Raw genomic sequence first — 18,843 nt, 5'->3', positions numbered from 1 at the left:
GTAGCGTTACCCATGGTCAACGAGTTTCGGTGGAGCTTCCAGACTAAAAGGGACTAGGAAGAAAGGCCTGTTAATCTATTTGTGAAAACTAGACAATAAAAACCCTATGGATCACAACAGAACACTGTCCAACTCATTTGCTTTGGACACGTCACCAGGAGGGATCAATCTCTAGCGGAAAACATCATTTTTGGTGAAGTAGACAGCCAGCAAGGGTATGGGAGTCCCTCTGTGAGATGGATTTGCACGGCAGCCAAACGATAAACTTGAATTAGCTGATGACAGTGAGGCAGACACAGGACCAGGAATGTTTTGTTCTGTTGTATATGAGGCCATCATGAGTCATGGCTGACTTGACCATGAGTAACTAACACGGGGGTAGAAAGGTGACTACTTCTTACCCTAAAGGCAAAAATAAGTGCTTTCCTACTTGGGATCCGCTTGCTTCCGGTCTCTTTGGTTCATTTCTCACTCAGTGGTAACATGCCCCATTTCCCATCATTCCCAGCCCCAAATTTGCCACTTACTCTAACCTAACAGTGGCTGGGAGATTATCAGCCTTCCCATAACCTCCCAAAGGCAGGTTTGGGAGAGGGAACAACAGATATGTACTGCCCAGCCAGACAGGCAGAGCCGGTTACCATGGACCTGGGGGTGGGTAGGTCTGGGGACATAAGGAGAATGGCCAAGTCTGGCTCCCAGCTCAGGCCACTGCACCAGTTTACTCAGACATGTCTCTCTACCTCTCCGTGACTCCCTGCGCATCTCAGACACCCACAGGCAACAGAAGGCCCCAGGTACAGGGGACCCAGGTTACTCTCAGGTACAGACAACTTCACTGACAGCAAAAGGTCCCTTAACGTGGGTCCACTCAAAACCAGCAGCAGCATTTCATATTAAATAGTGCAAAAATGATTTTACTGAGACTCTCATTTGAGAAATCACATCAAAATTTATAAGAAGAAATTGATTTTGTCTTATATTTAACACAATGGGGTCACAACTGCCACTAAGTTAATTTTTAGAACAAATAAATCTAGCTTTGATTGTTTTTGACACTATTGTGAAAATAAAAGTACAAAATAATATAACACTTTCATCTCATAATCACCAAAAAACCAAAAATCAAACCCATTGCCAAAGAATCGATTCCGACTCATAGCGACCCTACAGGACAGAATAGAGCCACCCCATAGTGTTTCCAAGGAACAGCTAGCTGGTGGAGTGGAACTGCCGACCTTGTGGTTAGCAGCTGAGCTCTTAGCCACTACGCCACCAGCGCTCCTCAAAATCACCAAGAGGATAATTATTTTTTTACAGAAATGCTAGTAGTATTCAATTTTCCTCAATTACACATTTGAATTCCTTGATATTCAACAAGCCTGCCTTCTTCTGAAGCAACTTTACCGGCATCATCCTAATGGACTGGCCCCTCCCCAACTGCTGCTGGTCTAACTACCAGGTCCTCATTTGTCGGTAGGCTCTCCTGTAATTCCATCAGTTCTGCAACGTCACTTCCATTGACTTCATGAAATCCCACATCGATTTCCCAAGATATGCAGTTTTATTTTGTCATTCATCTGCAATGCGATTCCACTGTACTGTCATACAGGAACACCCCAAGTCAGTGAGATTGAGCAAGAATGAGTGGCCCCCACTAGGATTTGGCAGGAATGGATTTTTTGAGAAGGCGCCCCAGTGGTGCAGTGGGTAAAGCAATCGACTGCTAACCAAAAGGTTGGCGGTTTGAACCCACCAGCCGCTCCACGGGAGAAAGGCCTGGTAGTCTGCTTCCACAAAGATTTACAGCCTTAGAAACCCTATGGGGTTGCTATGAGTCAGAATCAACTTGATGGCAGTGGGGTTTGGGTTTTTGAGGGGAGGTTAGTTTTGGAGGTGGTCATTCTTTTGTGGCATGCTGATTTTGGCTTCCCCGTGCAATCTCGTAACTGCAAAGGATCAGAAAATGGTAACTAAGACAGCGAAAACCCCCATGTCCATGACCGTTTCAAACGAGAGCGAGCTTTATTTATACTGTATCAAACAGCAAAAGAAGACAGCGTTAGTAACGGAGCCCCAGCCACCTGCATTGCAGCTTCAAAGATCTTCTGCATTGATTCCATCAGCTCCAGTCCTTGTCGCTCGCTTCTGTAAAGAGCTCAGCAGAGTCGACATGGCTTTTTGATCACTGCTGCATGCCTGGAGCTTTGGGGAAGTTTGAAGCTCAGGGGTGAAAGTGGCTTTGGGTCTTGTGGTACCAAATCAGGTCATGCATTCAGTCAGTTCAGTTAAAGAAAAGAAGCCACCTGTCAATTCAGTCAAAATGGTCCATCTGGTCACTCCCTCGACCTAGACAGGCTGCTTTCTTGGGAATAAGCACAAAAGTCTGTGCATATGGAACACAGGAAAAATTCCTGATGAATTTAAATGATAAAGTTCCAGAAGCTTCCCAAGACACTCTTCTTGATGGCCAACTGTGATACAGTGAGGATGGAGAATATCAAAGCCTTGGAAGAAAATCAGATTCCAATTTTTTACCCAGAGGGGTATAATGACGTATTATCCTGACTTCAGCTCCAGTATTGCATCCGTCAGGTAGAGAAGCTGGGCTTCAGAGAAAGGTCATCTAACGAAGCAGCCAAATGCCTGAGCTTAGAGAAAGGCTCCTCATTCCCTACAATAATATCAGTTTTCATCAAAGTAGGAATCTGGCCTGCCAGATTTAGAAAAATATATGCATGTCACCTGAAACACATACGCACATTTATTCAACACGTCACCATCATCATCACCACCTGGGGCTATAGGGTTGAAAGTTCTACGATCAAGCCATTTATTTAACAAATACTTGTAGAGTTCCTACTATGTGCCAAGCCAGGTGTTGTGCTCACCTCTGAATGAGATGATGAACAAGACAGATTTGGTTCTTGGCCCCATGAATCTAGAGAGAGAAATAATTACAAGCCCTGAAAAAGTGTTAGGAAGGGGGAGTATTAGGAAATGTCAGGAATAAACATACTTTTGGAAGAAAACGTGGTTGATGGGGGCAGGGGAAACACCATTTTATCTCAACCTGAAAGATGAAAACTAACTAGCTATACAAAAAGCATTAGACAGAGTGCCCAGGTGGGGAGCAACAGAGGCCTTGAAGAGGGGGAGCTGGGTACACTCAAGGACTGCTGGGGGGTAAATGTGGCTGGGGTGTGGTTTGAGATGGGGCTGGAAAGGTTAGGTAGGGGCTAGATTTTACAGAGCCTTATGGAGCACATGCAGCAGGTCAAGCCATTTGAATTTTATTCGAATAGTTTTAGAGAGAAAAGTAGAAGAATCCATTGGTTGCTGCAGTACTGGCCCAAAGATAAGCAAAATTGGAAGAGGGAAGATCTGCTAGGAGTCTACAGGTATGAGTGACTGTATCAGAGGACAACGACTTATCTCAGGGGACCCAGTTATATCACAATGTGACTTCAAATAATACTTAAATGTAATCACAATTTATAACCTGCTTATTTTCAAGTTGGAGCCCTGGTGATGCCGTGGTCAGAAGCTTGGTTGCTAACAAAAAGGCCGGCAGTTCAAATCCACCAGCTGCTCCTTGGAAACCCTATGGGGCGGTTCTACTCTGTCCTATAGGATCGCTACCGGCAACGGATTTTTTTGGTTTTATTTTTGAGTTAAAATAAATCACATACAAAAGCCTTCGTCAATTACCATGCTGTTTTTAAATAGCCTTGAGATTCCCTAATACCTGAACAGCAATATTGTGATATCAGAACATTCTTGCTTTTGATCTCATTTTTCTTACTGAGATAAAATTTATATACAGTAAAATACACAGATATTAAGTTCTGACAGACACAGATACTTGTGTCAGCAAGACCCTAATCAAGATATAGATTTCCATCATTCCAAAATGTTCTGCCACTTTCCAGTCTTCCTACCACCGCCACACTCAGGACAACTGCACTCTGATTCCTATTCCACAGACTAGTTTTGACTGTTCTTGAACTTCATATAAGTAGAATAATATAGCGTGTTACTCTTTTGTGTCTGGCTTCTTTTGCTCAACGTCATGTGTGATAGTTTAGGTTGTATGTCAATTTGGCTGGTTGACATTCTCAGTGGTGTGGCAGTTATGATGTAGTTTGGCAGCTATGTAATGATGTACTCACCTCCATAATGAGATAAGATATAATATAACCACCTCCATGATGAGATCTGTTATGAGCAGCCAATCAGTTGAAAGGGCGTTTCCTTGGGGGTGTGGCCTGTATTCAATATAAGTGGGCTTTCTGGCAGAGCTCACGGATTTTTGCTAGTTCTGGATCCTGCCACTGGCTTCTGTTCATCTGACCTCTAGTTCTTGGGACTTGTTCTAGCATCTTCCCTGCCATCTTCCCTGCCAATCTTGGGATTTGTCAGCCTCCACAGCCTGTGAGCCAGAGGCCTGCTGTCTGACCTGCCAATCTTGGGTTCGCGAGCCCCTGCAGCTACAAGAGTCAGGAGAAGCCTCCAGCCTGACCCCTGGGCTTGGGACTTTCCAGCCTCTATAACCGTGTGAGCCATCTCTTTGATATAAATCTGTCTCCCTCTACATATATGTGTGTGTGTATACGTATAGTCTTCCAGTCAGTTGACTGGTTTTGCCTTTTTGGAGAACCCAGCCTAAGATATCATGTTTTCAAGATTCATTCATGACGTTTTATGTATCAGTCATTTTTGTTCCTTTTAGTTGTTCTCCTTCCCCTACGGATAAACATTTGGATTGTTCCCAGAAAGGCTCAGGAAGATGTTGGTGCCGATGAAATGCCTTTCCCTCCCTGAGTGTCCCAGGACCTCCTGGCTTCTGGACTGCTGTGATGTTATTCGCTCAACTTGCAGCAGGCAGATCTCAGATGTCAGTGGGTCCTGCTGGCTCTTCCTCACAGCTCATCCCCACCAAGCTGCCCCAGCCCTGCCACCCACACCTGCCCCTGCCCTGGCTGACAGGGGCAATCTGAGAGGTACCATATTTTTCATAACCTCCATCTACCACGCACATGATCAACTATGACTGACACATCTTGTAAGCAATATCTTGAAGAATGAAGCATACAGACTGCCTCTAGGAGAAGAAAAACCCCACCCAACATAATGTTACAAATGCTTAAAAGGATTTTGGAAGGTTTTGAAAATGAGGTCTTTTGCCGATACTAAGGATCCAGTTGTTCCTAATGCTTGGGACTAGAATGAAACCATTTGCATCACTCTGCAGTGGGTTTTGTGGTGGTTGATGCCCCATGAAAAGCTTTTACCGGTTAATTACTCAGTAGCACTTGAGGAGCTGAGGCACAGGCCGTCTGCATGGGAAGGACTGAACGTACTTTCACAAAGTCCCTTCTTGCTGAGGCTCACACAGTTCCACGGTTGGCCCAAGTCCTCCGATAGCACCTCTGCTCCTTCTGGGGGAAGCAGTCTTCTCCTTCTGTGATAAGCTCTTAAAGCCACGCAGAGCCATTCCAGATCTTGTCTCTCATATATGGACTGGAGGAGGCCCAGCAAACAGCACTTCCCAGACAGCCTCGAGCTTTTTAAGACAGCCTGCCTAGCTGCACCCAGAGGCATCCTTTGCATCCCTAAATTGAGCTCCATAAATTACGCTATTCACGTAGAGAACTGGCTGTAATTCCAACCTTCAGTGTTAGCCATCATTCCATGAATACAATGGAGGAAACTGCAAGTAATGACTTTAACTCCAACCGTCCAAGGTAGAAGGCCCCTGGGTGGTTAAATGGTTAACACACTGAACTCGTAACCAAAAGGCTGGAGGTCTGAATTCACCCAGAGATGCCTCAGAAGAAAGACCTGGCAATCTGCTTCCAAAAGGTGAAAAAAACGTTGCCATCGAGTTGATTCCAAACCATAGCAACCCCATGTGTTACAAAGTAGAACTGCACTCCATGGGGTTTTCATGGCTGTGACCTTTTGGAGGCAGATTGCTGGGTGGATTCGAACCTCCAACCTTCCAGTTAGTAGCCACACATTTAACCATTTGTGCAACCTAGGAACCCCATTCAGAAAGGTCACAGCCATTGAGAACCATATCGAGCAGTTCACACATGGAGTCACCATGAGTAGGAATCAACTCAAAGGCAACTGGTTTGTGGTTTTGGTTGGGCTAAGGTAGGCTCTGATCTCGGCAACTTGTGTCTGGGCCACGCCTCAGCCAACAAATGCACTGACCAAACTCTGGGTATCCCTGCCTCTGGGAGCTCTGCAGGTGTGGGTGCGACCATAAACACACATTTCTGGAAATGAACCTTCAAAAGGCCTCCCCCTCCCGAGTCTGAGGCTGGCAGTAAAGAGCCCTCACCGAGCTATTAGACTGCACCATGGCCAGAGCCCAGTTCAAGGGAGGGCTCTCTGCAGCGCACGCTGATTTTCAAGAAAGATCTAAATGGCACTCCGTAGGTCTTCTTTTTTTATGTACAAGCTAAAATTAGGTATAAACTTTTTTATTGTTGTAAAGATATAACACATTTGCCAACTCAAGGTTCTTCACCTGTACAGTTTAGTTATGCTAATTAATCATGCTGCACAACCATCACCAATATCCACCGTCAAATTTTCCATCACCGTCCACAGAAACAATGCTTCCTAAACAACGCCTCTCCCCGTCCCCTCCCTCCCACCCCTGGTAACCAGCAATAAACTTTGCTCTACTTGCATCTGCCTCTTCTAAATATTTCATGTAAGTGGGATCACACAATACTTGTCCTTTTGTGGCTAACTTATTTCATCCAGGATAATGTTTTCAAGGTTGATCCATGCTGTGGCATGGATCAGAACTTCATTTCTCTTTATGGCTGAGTACACACCATTCTTCTTAAACACACAACAGGCCATGATCAGAAAAACACTTTTCTTTTTTTTCTTACTTTGAAAAATTGCAAGACACTGAGTTTCCGGAGTTTATAGATCTGTACTTAGAATCAAATTAATACTGGCAGTGTGGACGTGAAAACCACTGCAAAAGGAATAAACCCACTGCCCTTCAAGGCAATTCCAACTCATAGCGACCCTACAGGACAGAAAACAACTGTCCCACAGGGTTTACAAGGCTATAACCTTTACGGAAGCAGACCGTCTATGTCTTTCTCCTGTGGAGCGGCTGGGGGTCTGAACCCCCAACCTTCCAGTTAGGAGCCGAGTGCAAAAGCAACGTGTTGCCTAAATTTATGGCCCAAATCCTACAGCCAAACACATACCGTAGAGGAAATTATTACTAATGCAGTAATTGAACAAACACTGTTAGGTGGGGAGAGAAACTGGAGTGATGGACTGGTGGGCTGCTGGGGTGCTGCCTTAGAACAACCACATCCAAACAGAAACTGTCAGGAAAGGAAGCTTTGTTTCATTCTTGTTCTCCCTTCTCTGTCACAGGGGCCAGAGACCAGCCCTCTCTAATCTCAAGGGAGAATCGGACTAAATTACCCCATCACATTTTCTCCCAAACCCTGAAAGGTAGGGATTAGAACTCCTAGTTTACAAACGAGTAAACTGAAGGGCAAAGTCAAGAACTGACTTGCCCAAGGTCATGTCATTATTAAGTAACAGGGCCAGTTCCCACTCGGGCCTGTCTGAATCTGAAAATAATCTCTCTCTTCACGTCATGACCCATATAGAAATGCATCTGTATACAAAATAATTTATGTAGAGCAATTTAACAATCCTAAAAAAGCAAATATATTGTCTTTTGCTCCCAAGGTAGGTCTTAAAATGGCATTCTTTTGCCACCCCAAAACACGTGGTTATAAATATGCAGAGAAAGAAGAAAAAATGAATGCAAACGGAACTTAGGCCAAGAATCCAAACGTCTTACAATGGCCTACATGTCTAGCCCCTCCTCCGTCTCCAGCTCACCTTGGGCCTCTCCTCCACGCACACTGTGATGACAGCCAGGTACACCTGATGCTCCTCCAGTCAGAAATGTATTCACCCCTCTTGACCCAGTCAACCCCCACACTTCCTTCAGAACCAATTGTCCCTGATGCCTCAGACCATGTTAGAGACACTAATTATTACAGCACTCTGCATTTCTCCTACTAGTTATGCATCAGGATTATAATTACATAGGTGTTTGTATTATTATCTGTTTAATGTCCATTTCTGTCCATCAGGATTGCCAAGGATGGTTGTTCAGACTGTTCACTGCCCAAGAGTGCCCAGCCATGGAGGAAAGTGTCACTGGCACTCAGAAGAGTGGACCACATCACCCTCCCTGCTCAATGCTCTCTCTACAATAACCAAATGAAGGTATGGGGTGTTCCATGAACTAAGGGTCAATGGTGAATTTGGGGTTCTGAACATACATTTGTAGCATAAATATAGCTTCAGTTTTTATTCAATTAAACCAACAAATCAATTTGTTCAATAAATATTTGGGGATACCTTTATCATGAGTGGTCACTGTGAGTTGGAATTGACTCAATGGCAATGGGTTAGGGTTTTGGCTTATTATGAGTGGCTAAGAGCTTGGCTGCTAATCAAACGGTTGGCAGTTCAAATCCACCAGCTACTCCTTGGAAACCCTATGGGGCAGTTCTACTCTGTCCCACAGGGTCACTATGAGTCGGAACCAACCTGAGAGCAACCCATTTGGAGTTGTAGTTTATTATGAGCAATTAGCTGAGGTAGGCCCTCGGAACATGTTGGTCCTTGAGGCAGCTAGGGTGCCTTCCCTCATGGTGCTAAAAGCTAATGGGAGAAGCAGACAAACAGGTGAACAAATGGGACAATCACAGACTCAACTAAGCGTGATGACAAAGAATAATGCGAGGGATCTTCAGGCATACTTCTTTAGTAAGGCCACAGTTAAGCTGAAATCCAAGGGATAAGGAGCTGACCATGGTATGTCTTAGTCTGGGTTCCCTCAGAATGAAACCCCAGTATGGGTTCAAGTGCAAGTAGGTTATTAGGCAGATGATCCCAGGAAACATCAGTGGGGAAGAGAGACAGGGCTGGGAAGGAGGCCAACAAAGGGTGTGATGAAAAGCAAGTTACCACTGTGAACAGCTAGAGCTGGGGAACTCTGGGAGACATCATTGGACACCCACCTCAGAGATGTCCCACGTGAGGGACAAGGGAGAGGGGGTATTTATACACCTACTTCCGTTAACCATTGGCTGAGGGCTGCTCCAGGGAACAGGGTGAGTGGCTATTCCCCACATGTCCAGTCTGCTGTGAGCACAGCAGAAGCCCTGAAGAGAGAGACATGCAGGTGGCTGGAAATCAAACTGGTAGGCATGGCACAGTGAAGGCTGAAGGAAAGGTGGGTTCTGACAACATACAGGAAACGTGAGAGAAGGGCGGCGCAAAGGCAAACAGAGGAAAGAATGTCTCATGTTGAGGGAGCTGTCAAGAGTCAGGCTCTGAAATCATGAGTTTGGTTCTGAAGTCAGGTGATCTGGGTATAAATGTCAGCTGTGTGGCTGTGAGCAAATGATTATCCTTTCTGAGCCTCCGTTTTCTTATCTGGAGAACAGGACTAATTACAGTACTGACCTCACAGATGTTGTGAGGATTAAGTGAGATAACACTTTTAAAGTTTTTAACATAGGCCTAACATGTTTTACATGTTCAATAAACATTTTCATTAACGTCAAAACGACAGTGTGGCTGGAATACAGCAAACGGGGTAGAAAGCAAGGCGTGAGGTGGAAGAAGTGGTACGAACCAAACCTCACAGGCGCCTGAGACATGTTAAAGAGTTTGGATTTTCCTTTAGATGCTCTGGCAACCACTAAAGAATTTTAAGCTGCAAAGTGACCTGACATGAACATTCTAGAATGTCATACTCTTCAAAGGCATGAGATGCCTTTTCTACTTCTACATCCCCAGTGTGCTAAATCCACTGCTGGCATAGAAGGAAATGCTATTTACCACTAATTAACATACTCCAGAGGCTGATGGAAGGAGAGGCAGGTTGGTTTGACTCATCCAAAGGCCACACAGACTTGGCTGTGAACTGATCTGTTTCATTTTCCTTCATCAGACTTAACTTCCTAATTATGTTGGCTGAGGATAACGTTCAAATGTGTTTGCATTTTCCAAGTAGGTATCGACAAAGGTGGGAAATGTGGCCCCCAGACCCACTGGGAGGCATAAGGAAGCAAGCCTGGAATGAAATGTTGTCTGTGGAAGATCCCCATGGGAATAACATATATGTTTATGAGTTCTATCCAAAAGGAAAAAGAAAACACAGTGGTTCTAAGAATATGCATGTTGTTGTTGTTAGGTGCCATTAAGTCAGTTCCAACTTATAGCAACCCTATGTACAACAGAATGAAACACTGCCTGGTCCTGAGCCATCCTCACAATCATTGTTATGCTTAAGCCCATTGTTGCGGCCACTGTGTCAATACATCTCACGAAGGGCCTTCATCCTTTTCGCTGACCCTCTACCTTACCAAGCAAAGAATATACATACTAGACATGAATCGGAAAAAACAGAAAGAAAGGGCCTGATGATTCTTAACCCAAAAAATAACATTTCTATGGCAGGGCTCCAACTGAGGATGGACACCCTCCTCTGCAGACTTGGACAATTTCCAGAGGAAGGATTATGAAGCAGTGTTGATTCATACTATATACCCATCTATCCATCCATTAATCCATCTATCCATCCATATCCTATATCCCAAAAGATGTCTATTACAGAAGACATGTGGTAGTTTTTAATTTCTTCTTTATTTGGAATACTTCTAACCTCTCAAATAATCTCCGGGCTCAAATTTGGAAGATTGTTAAAAGCCAGTGGTTTGAAACAGTGATAAAAGGAGACCACACAAATAGTCTCTCTAACAATTATTTTATAATTCAAGACCATTCCAACACCAAGGGCCAAGAAAGGGCTCAGTAATGAAAATGTTTCACAATTGTTGATCCCAGGAACTTCACATCCACATGATCTGATATTGTAAAATAGGAAGGGATAGATTGAAGAGCAGAAGGCATTTCTGCTCTCGATGATGAAAGGGTCAAAATAGCAAGAAAACATAATAATATATGTGTATGTGCCTACAAGCAGAGCTTCAAAATACATGAAGCAAAACTCAAGAAACAGACAAATCTATATTGGTAGTTGAGCTTTGAAACCCAACTCTCAATAACTGATAGAACAATGAGACAAGAAAAGCATGAAATCTGTGGATGACACCACTGTGACCTAATTGATACATTTGGAAGGCTACATCCAACAAAGGAAGGATATTCTTTCAAATGCACATGGAACATTCACCAAGGTAACCATACACTAGGCAGTAAAACAACTCTCAGTAAATTCTAAAAGACTGAAATCTTATAGAATACATTCTCTATTTGAAAGGGGCAGCGTGAGAAAGAGATTGTAGGGGCCTAACGTCCTGAGTATTGTAGCATTGTTTCTACATGGCTTGCATAATTAGCTTTTGCATACCCTGGTGATTTTGAGATTTGTGCTTTGTCTCCTCCCTTCTCTCTCCTGTCCACCATGATTCCATCAAGTTTAAAATCAACCTGTGTTCCTCTTGAATGAGCAGAACAATGATCAATAAGAACGGGGACGAGACAACCAGACAATGGGGACCCATCTTGTGACTGAAACCAGGATGGCATCAGAGACCTCTAAAGAATACCCACAGAAGGTCAACATGTTTGAAATGTGATCAACATACCCCCTCCCCACCACCACCACCGCCAAAGGGGAACTGCCTTTCTCTAGATTCTTTAAGCCTAAGCCCTAACCCTATAAAACCCTCCAGTCGGTCTCCAGCAGACAGACAGACTTTGGAGGAGCCCATTCCCCTCTGTCTCTTGTATGCCAGTATACAACAAGGCCCCCTTGCTGTTTACCTTACCCTGTCTCAGTATTGGCTTTGCAGCAGGCGGCTCAAATCCCTGTTTTGCGGTAACATATTCACAGTAAACTAAATTAAATGTGTAACATTAAGATAGCTAGAAAAGTTTTAAATATTTGGAAAATAAACAACTCACACCTAAATTACCCATAGGCAAAAGATGAAGTCACAAGAGCAGTTAGAAAATATTTTGAAGAGAATAATCATGAAAATATAGCATATCAGATTTTGTGGAGTACCAACAAATTTGAAAACCTAGAGGAAATGGACAAATTTCTAGAAACACACTACCTACCTAAGCTAACACAAACTGAGATAGAAAATCTGAACAGACCCATAACAAGACAAGAAATTGAAAAGGTAAGGAAAAAAAAAAAAAACTCTCAACAAAAAAAATCCTGGCCCGGATAGCTTCACTGGAGAATTCTACCAAGCATTCAGAGAAGAGCTCGTACCAATACTACTCAAACTTCTTTAGAACATAGATAAGGAACAGATACTTCCAAATTCATTCTATGAAGCCAGCATAACCCTGATACCAAAACCAGGCAAAGAACTACAACAAAAGAAAATTACAGATCAATCTCTCATGAATATAGATGCAAAAAATCTCAACAAAACTCTAGCTAATAGAATTCAGCATCATATAAAAATAATAATAATAATAATACACTGCGACCAAGTGGGATTCATACCAGGTATACAAGGATGGTTCAACTTTAGAAAATCAAACAGTCACAAATCAATCATAAATAAAAGAACTGCATGATCACCTCAATTGACATAGAAAAGGCATTTGATAAAGTCCAACACCCATTCCTGATAAAAACTCTCAATAAAGTAGGAATAGAAGGGAAATTTCTCAACATAATAAACGGTATCTATACCAAATCAACAGCCAACATCATTCTCAATGGAGAGAGACTGAAAATATACCCCTGAGAACATGAACAAAACAAGGACGCCCTTTATCACCACTCCTATTTAACATTGTGCTGGAAGTCCTAGCTAGAGCAATAAGGCAAGAAAAAGAAATAAAGGGCATCCAAAGTTGTGACGAAGAAGAATTGGTAACTACTCCCATTCACAGACGATAAGATACTATACATAGAGAATCCAAAAGACACTGCAAGAAAACTACTGGAACTAATAGAAAGATTCCCCAGAGTAGAAAGATACAAGATAAACATACAAAAATCAGTTGGATTTCTATACACCAATAAAAAGAACTATGAAAAGGAAATAAAAAGAGAACCTACATGCTGGGAAAATTTTTTTGGCTATGACAGACATATCCAACAAAGGTCTAATCTCTAAAATCTACAGGAAAATCCAACACCTCTACAACAAAAAGATAATAATCAATTAAAAAATGGGCAAAGGATATGAACAGACACTTCCCCAAAGAAGACATTCAGGCAGCTAACAGACACATGAAGAAATGCTCACAATTGCTAGCCATTAGAGAAATGCAAATCAAAACTACAATGAGATACCATCTCACCATGATATTACTGGCATGAATCAAAACAATAGAAAATAACAAATGTTGGGGGGGTTGTGGAGAGATTAGATCTCTTATGCACTGCTGGTGGGAAGGCAAAATGGTACAACCATTTTGGAAAATGATATGGCGCTACCTTGAAAAGTTAGAAATAGAAATACCATACTATCCAGCAATCCTACTTTTAGGAATATATCCTAGAGAAATAAGAGCCATCACATGAACAGACATATGCACACCCATGTTCATGGCAGCATTATTCACAATAGCAAAAAGATGGAAACAACCTAAGTTCCCGCCAACAGATGAGAGGATAAACAAACTATGGTACATAAACACAATGGCATACTATACAATGATAAAGAACAGTGATGAATCTGTGAAACATCTCACAACATGGATGAATTTGGAGGGCATTATGCTGAGTGAAATAAGTCAATCACAAAAGGGCAAATACTGTATGAAACCACTATTATAAAAACTCATGAAAAGTTTTGCACACAGAAACACTCTTTGACAGTTATGAGGGAGGGGAGGGGTGAGAAGGGAAAAACACTAACTAGACAATAGGTAAGCGGTAACTTCGGTGAAGGCTAAGACAGTACACAATACTGGGGGAGCCAGCAGAACTTGACGAAGGCAAAGTTATGGAAGATTCATAGACACACCCAAACTCCCTGAGGGACCAAATTACTGGGCTGAGGGCTGGGCATCATAGTCTTGGCGGACACCTAGCTTAAATGGCATAACATAGTTTATAAAGAAAATGATGAGTAGCATCTGGGGTCTTAAAAGCTTATGAGTAGCCATCTAAGACATGTCTACTGGTCCAACCCCGTCTGGAGCAAGGAGAATGAAGAAAACCAAAGACACAAGGGAAAGATTAGTCCAAAGGACTAACGAGCTACAACTACTACAGCCTCCAACAGACTGAGTCTAGCACAACTAGATGATGCCTGGCTACCACCACCAACTGCTCTGACAGGAATCACAATAGAGAGTCCCAAACAGAGCTGGAGAAAAATGTAGAACAAAATTCTAACTCACAAGAAAAGACCACTTACTAGTCTGACAGAGACTGGAGAAACCCCAAGAGTAGGGCCCCTGGATAACTTTTTAACTCACTACTGAAGTCACTCCTTAGGTTCACACCTCAGCCAAAGATAAAACAATAATATACGTAGCTCAACCACGTGTACGAGACTAAATGGGCACACCAGCCCAGAGGCAAGGGCGAGAAGGTAGGAGGGGACAAGAAAGCTAGATGAATGGAAATGGGGAGCCCAAGGTGGAGAAGGGGAGAGTGTTGATACGTCATGGGGTTGGCAATCAACGTCACAAAACAATATGTATATTAATTGTTTAATGAGAAATTAATTTGGTCTGTAACCTTTCACCTAAAGCACAATAAAAGTTTTTGTGTGTGGAGTATGGTAAAAAAAAAAAAAAAAAAAAATTTTTTTTTTATGGTCAAAGCAGGTTTTAAATGGAAATTTATAGGTTTAAATGCTTATGTCAGAAAGTAAGAAAGACTTAAAAACTATGATTTAAGCTTCCTACTTAGAAAAATGGAAAATGATGAGCAAATTAAACCCAAAATAAAAAAAAAAACAAGGAAATAATGATAAGAGCGAGAATCAATAAAAAAGAAAAGAGAACAAAAATAGAGAAAATTAAGGCAAAAGCTAATTTTTTAAATAGATTTAAAAAGAACTATAAAGAGCTTAGAAAAAAAACACTGGCATAAATCTTCGTGACCTTGGATTTGGAAACGATTTCTTATACATGACACCGAAAGCATAAGCAACAAAAAAAAAAAAGGAGGGGGGATTGGATTACATCAAAATTAAAAACTTGTGTCCTTCAAAGATCACCAGCAAGAAACCAAAAATACAATCCACGTGGGGGAGAAATATTTGCAAATTACATATGTGATAAAGAATTTATATCTAGGTTCTATAAAGAACTATTAGAACTCAATAATAAAAAGATAAAAAAAACCCAATTAAAATTGGGCAAAGGATCTGAACAGACTGTTCCCCAAAGATACACGAATGGTCAACAAGCACATGAAAAGATGTTCAACATCACTAGTCAGTAGGAAAACTGCAAATCAAAACCAGGTTGAGCTACCACTTCATAGCCCCCCACCCCCCGCAAAAAAAAACATTGCTCTCAAGTGGATTCTGACTCATAGTGACCCTACAGGACAGAGTAGAACTGCCCCATAGAGTTTCCAAGGAGCCCCTCGCAGATCCGAACTGCCGACCCTTTGGTCAGCAGCCGTGGCACTTAGCTACTACACCACCAGGGTTTCCTTAAAGGTCTTACAATTGCCACGACAACTTAGAAAAAAACAAAGATTTAAAGTGCGTGACTTCAAGACTGACCATAAGGCAACACTGATCGATACAGCGTGGTTCTGGCATAAGAACAGGCACACAGACGAATGAAAAGCAGAGTCCAGAAACAGTCCTACACTTACATGGTCTATTAATTTTTCACAAAGGCACCAAAGCAATTCAATCAGGGAAAGGAAAGTCTTTTCAACAAATGGTGCAAAAAAAAAAAATGCATATCGATATGGAAAAATGATGAACTTCAAACTCTACCTCAAAACCCCAAACTATAAAGTTTTTGAAGGAATCATAGGAGGATATTTTTGCAACTTAAGGGAGGAAACAGCTTCCTTAGGCAGGATGCAGAAAGCGATAGCCATAAGAGAAGCTTAAATCGCCCGCAGCTCTGGACTTGGGTAAAGCGGGCAAGTAGAGGACAGGGCTGAGAAACCAGCCTGAAAACAGGGAGACTAAGTCAAAGTCTGCAAGCTGACCCATGAGAACCCAGAACCCCTTCTGCACAGCTCCCAGAATGCCGGGCACACAGACACCAGGCAGGAGCCTGGAGGAGCCACCTACGGGGCATCAAACAGCCTCAGAAGAAAGGCCAGACGCTAGTACTCAGGGTAACCTGTGAAGAGCCCAGCTCTCTTTCCAATTCTTCTTCAATGAAGCCATAAGGATTCCGCCCATTTAGCTTTAGTGCTTCAACCTTCCATAAGAACACATTGCCACCAATCGCCAGATATTTACGACAAGCTTCCCTCATGAAAGATAGATACCAAAACACAAAAAATGAAGAGAAGGCAGGGCGCAGATGGCAGGGAGCAGATGAGATCGCCAAACAAAGGAAGGTAAGAGATATTGGGGGTGGGGGTGGGGGGATGGCAGTGAACAGGATGGTATTAATTAAAAAAAAAATCAGTTCAAGAAAGAAATCTGAGAAATGAAAAATATGAAAATTCAACAGAAGGGTGGGTAGATAAAATTAAGAAAATCTCCTAGAGATGAGGGGAAAAAAAAGAGAGAGATTGTAAAGAAGATATTAAAAAGATAAGACTGATCCAGGAGGTTCAATATTTGCCCTAATAGGAGTTCCCAAGAGAAAGAACAGAGAATACAGAGGGAAAGAGCATGAAATTCCAGATGAAAAGGATCCACTGAGCAGCCAGAACGATGAATACAAAAAAGAATTCACACATCACTGTGGAACTTCAGATGACCAGAGATAAAGGATCCTAAAAAGTTCTAGAAAGAGAAAACAAAACAAAGGAATGCTATCAGTGTAAACTAGAATTCTGTGTGGAAATGATTTCCAACCTAGAATTCTACACCCAGCTAGCGAATAAAGACATTTTCAAACACAAAAAGTTTCAACTCTGCCATGGTAGAGCAAAAACCTCCACTGACAATTTGTAAACAAATGGGCATGGCCGTTTTCCAATAAAACTTTATTTATCAAAACAGGCAGCCACCAGATTCAGGCCCATAGGTGGTAGTTTGCCAACCCCTGAACACCACTGTCATTTTAGCCATCCTCAGCAATTTTACAGGAAAGAAATTTCCTAATATGTCTGATTTGGCATTAACAGTTTTTTCCCTATATTTCTCTCTGAAATCTATTCTCTGTCTGGAAATCGAATCAAGACCCAATCAAAAATACAGCTTAGAGCTTATGCTATGAAAGACCACTCCCTTTTCAGCATAATTCCTGCTTTCAGCACCCTGAGGAAGCTACACTGCCTGTCTCCACTTTAAATCCAACCTTCTCCTAACTCTGAAGGAAATCACTCACTCTTTGAAACTGTGATCTCTGCTTTTCCAACCAAGAGTGGCTTAGGCTGCCTCACAGAGCAAGTCCTATAAGAACGCAGCCACGGGGCCATGCTGTTTGCCAACAACTTGCCATACAAGTTCTTCAGGTGAATGCTGTTTGGCCGCTTGTGGTAGATTGAGAACAAGATGCTTTGTTTCCGAAAGAATCCATGTTTGTTCTTAAGTTCAAAGAAAACCAACGATTCTGCAGGATGATACAGCACTCTGACTGCATCCCAGTTGTCAATTATCTGTAACCAGAGGGATGGAACAACCGTCTTTACCTAGCATGGGGAATTGGTCCTAGGAGACCCCTTAGCCCAGAATTATTCTGTCCAGTCTCTCAAGCCCAGTCTACAAAATTGATTTTTTTTTAAGAGAGAAAGATTGTATCACCATGGGAGGCCCCCATGATCATCCCCTCTGAGGAACAAAGGGCCAAGCCAACGACTAGGCTTCCTAATTAGCCACAATAAGAAATCCAGAAAATAGCACCGGTGGTTTTTCTAAGTGGACATGGCAGCGCCCTTCATGCCAATCACTGACCTGTCATAAAGAGGGGAAAGAGAGCAGATGGAAATACCATCACCAAAGCCTAGAAGCTGGGAGGATTCTGGGTCTGCCAGTAAAAATTGTTAACATGTTAAGTAGCACCTTAAGCCAAAGACAATAACAGTCCCTGTCAAAAAGCTTGTCTAGCACGACTCTGATGTCAGCTAAGCATCTGACAAGTCTGCAGACGGAAGCCCTCCAGAATCCCACTGGGCTGTGGCGGGCATCTAAAATAAACATTTTTGTAGAGCCTGGCCTCTAATTTCTCCGGGTCAGCAGCCTACCAGCTTGATGTATTCACGTGAGAACTATTTCCTTCATAAGCTCAAATATAAGAGTAGATATTAAATTGTGCTGCAGTCCTCAGTCAGCCATTCCAAAGGCCAGGATTAAGATTTTCACATAGGGTGTAATTTCTAACTTTTAATTTTTGAAGCCCCTTAAAACTCAGCATCAAGTCTTTGGGAGGACAGCACATACTCTAAAAGCTGAAAACTTGACTCAGCCTGAGAAGAGACAGAAGAAGAGCTGATCGGAGCAGATCCCAGATGGGTACAATTACAGGTACCTCTAAACATTGTGGAAATCCTGGTGGTGTGGTGGTTAAGAGCTACGGCTGCTAACCAAAAGGTCGGCAGTTCAAATCCACCAGGTGCTTCTCAGAAACCCCATGGGGCAGTTCTACTCTGTCTTACAGGGTCACTATTACTCTGTCTGGATGACTCAGAATAGAGTCAACGGCAGCGGGTTTTGGTTT

The 18,843-nt window shown here is 42.6% G+C and overlaps 1 protein-coding gene across 1 annotated transcript in view; it reads right to left on the bottom strand.

The window, feature by feature from the left end:
* PLPP4 (phospholipid phosphatase 4) overlaps window positions 1-18,843 on the bottom strand; it is a 109,415-nt gene that overhangs the window by 15,508 nt on the left and 75,064 nt on the right. The gene's annotated exons all lie outside the window — the stretch shown is intronic.

The sequence above is a fragment of the Elephas maximus genome, chromosome 16 (genome assembly GCF_024166365.1).
Source record: "Elephas maximus indicus isolate mEleMax1 chromosome 16, mEleMax1 primary haplotype, whole genome shotgun sequence".
NCBI classification, from domain to species: Eukaryota; Metazoa; Chordata; class Mammalia; order Proboscidea; family Elephantidae; genus Elephas; species Elephas maximus.
This window is presented reverse-complemented; position numbering and strand designations above follow the sequence as displayed.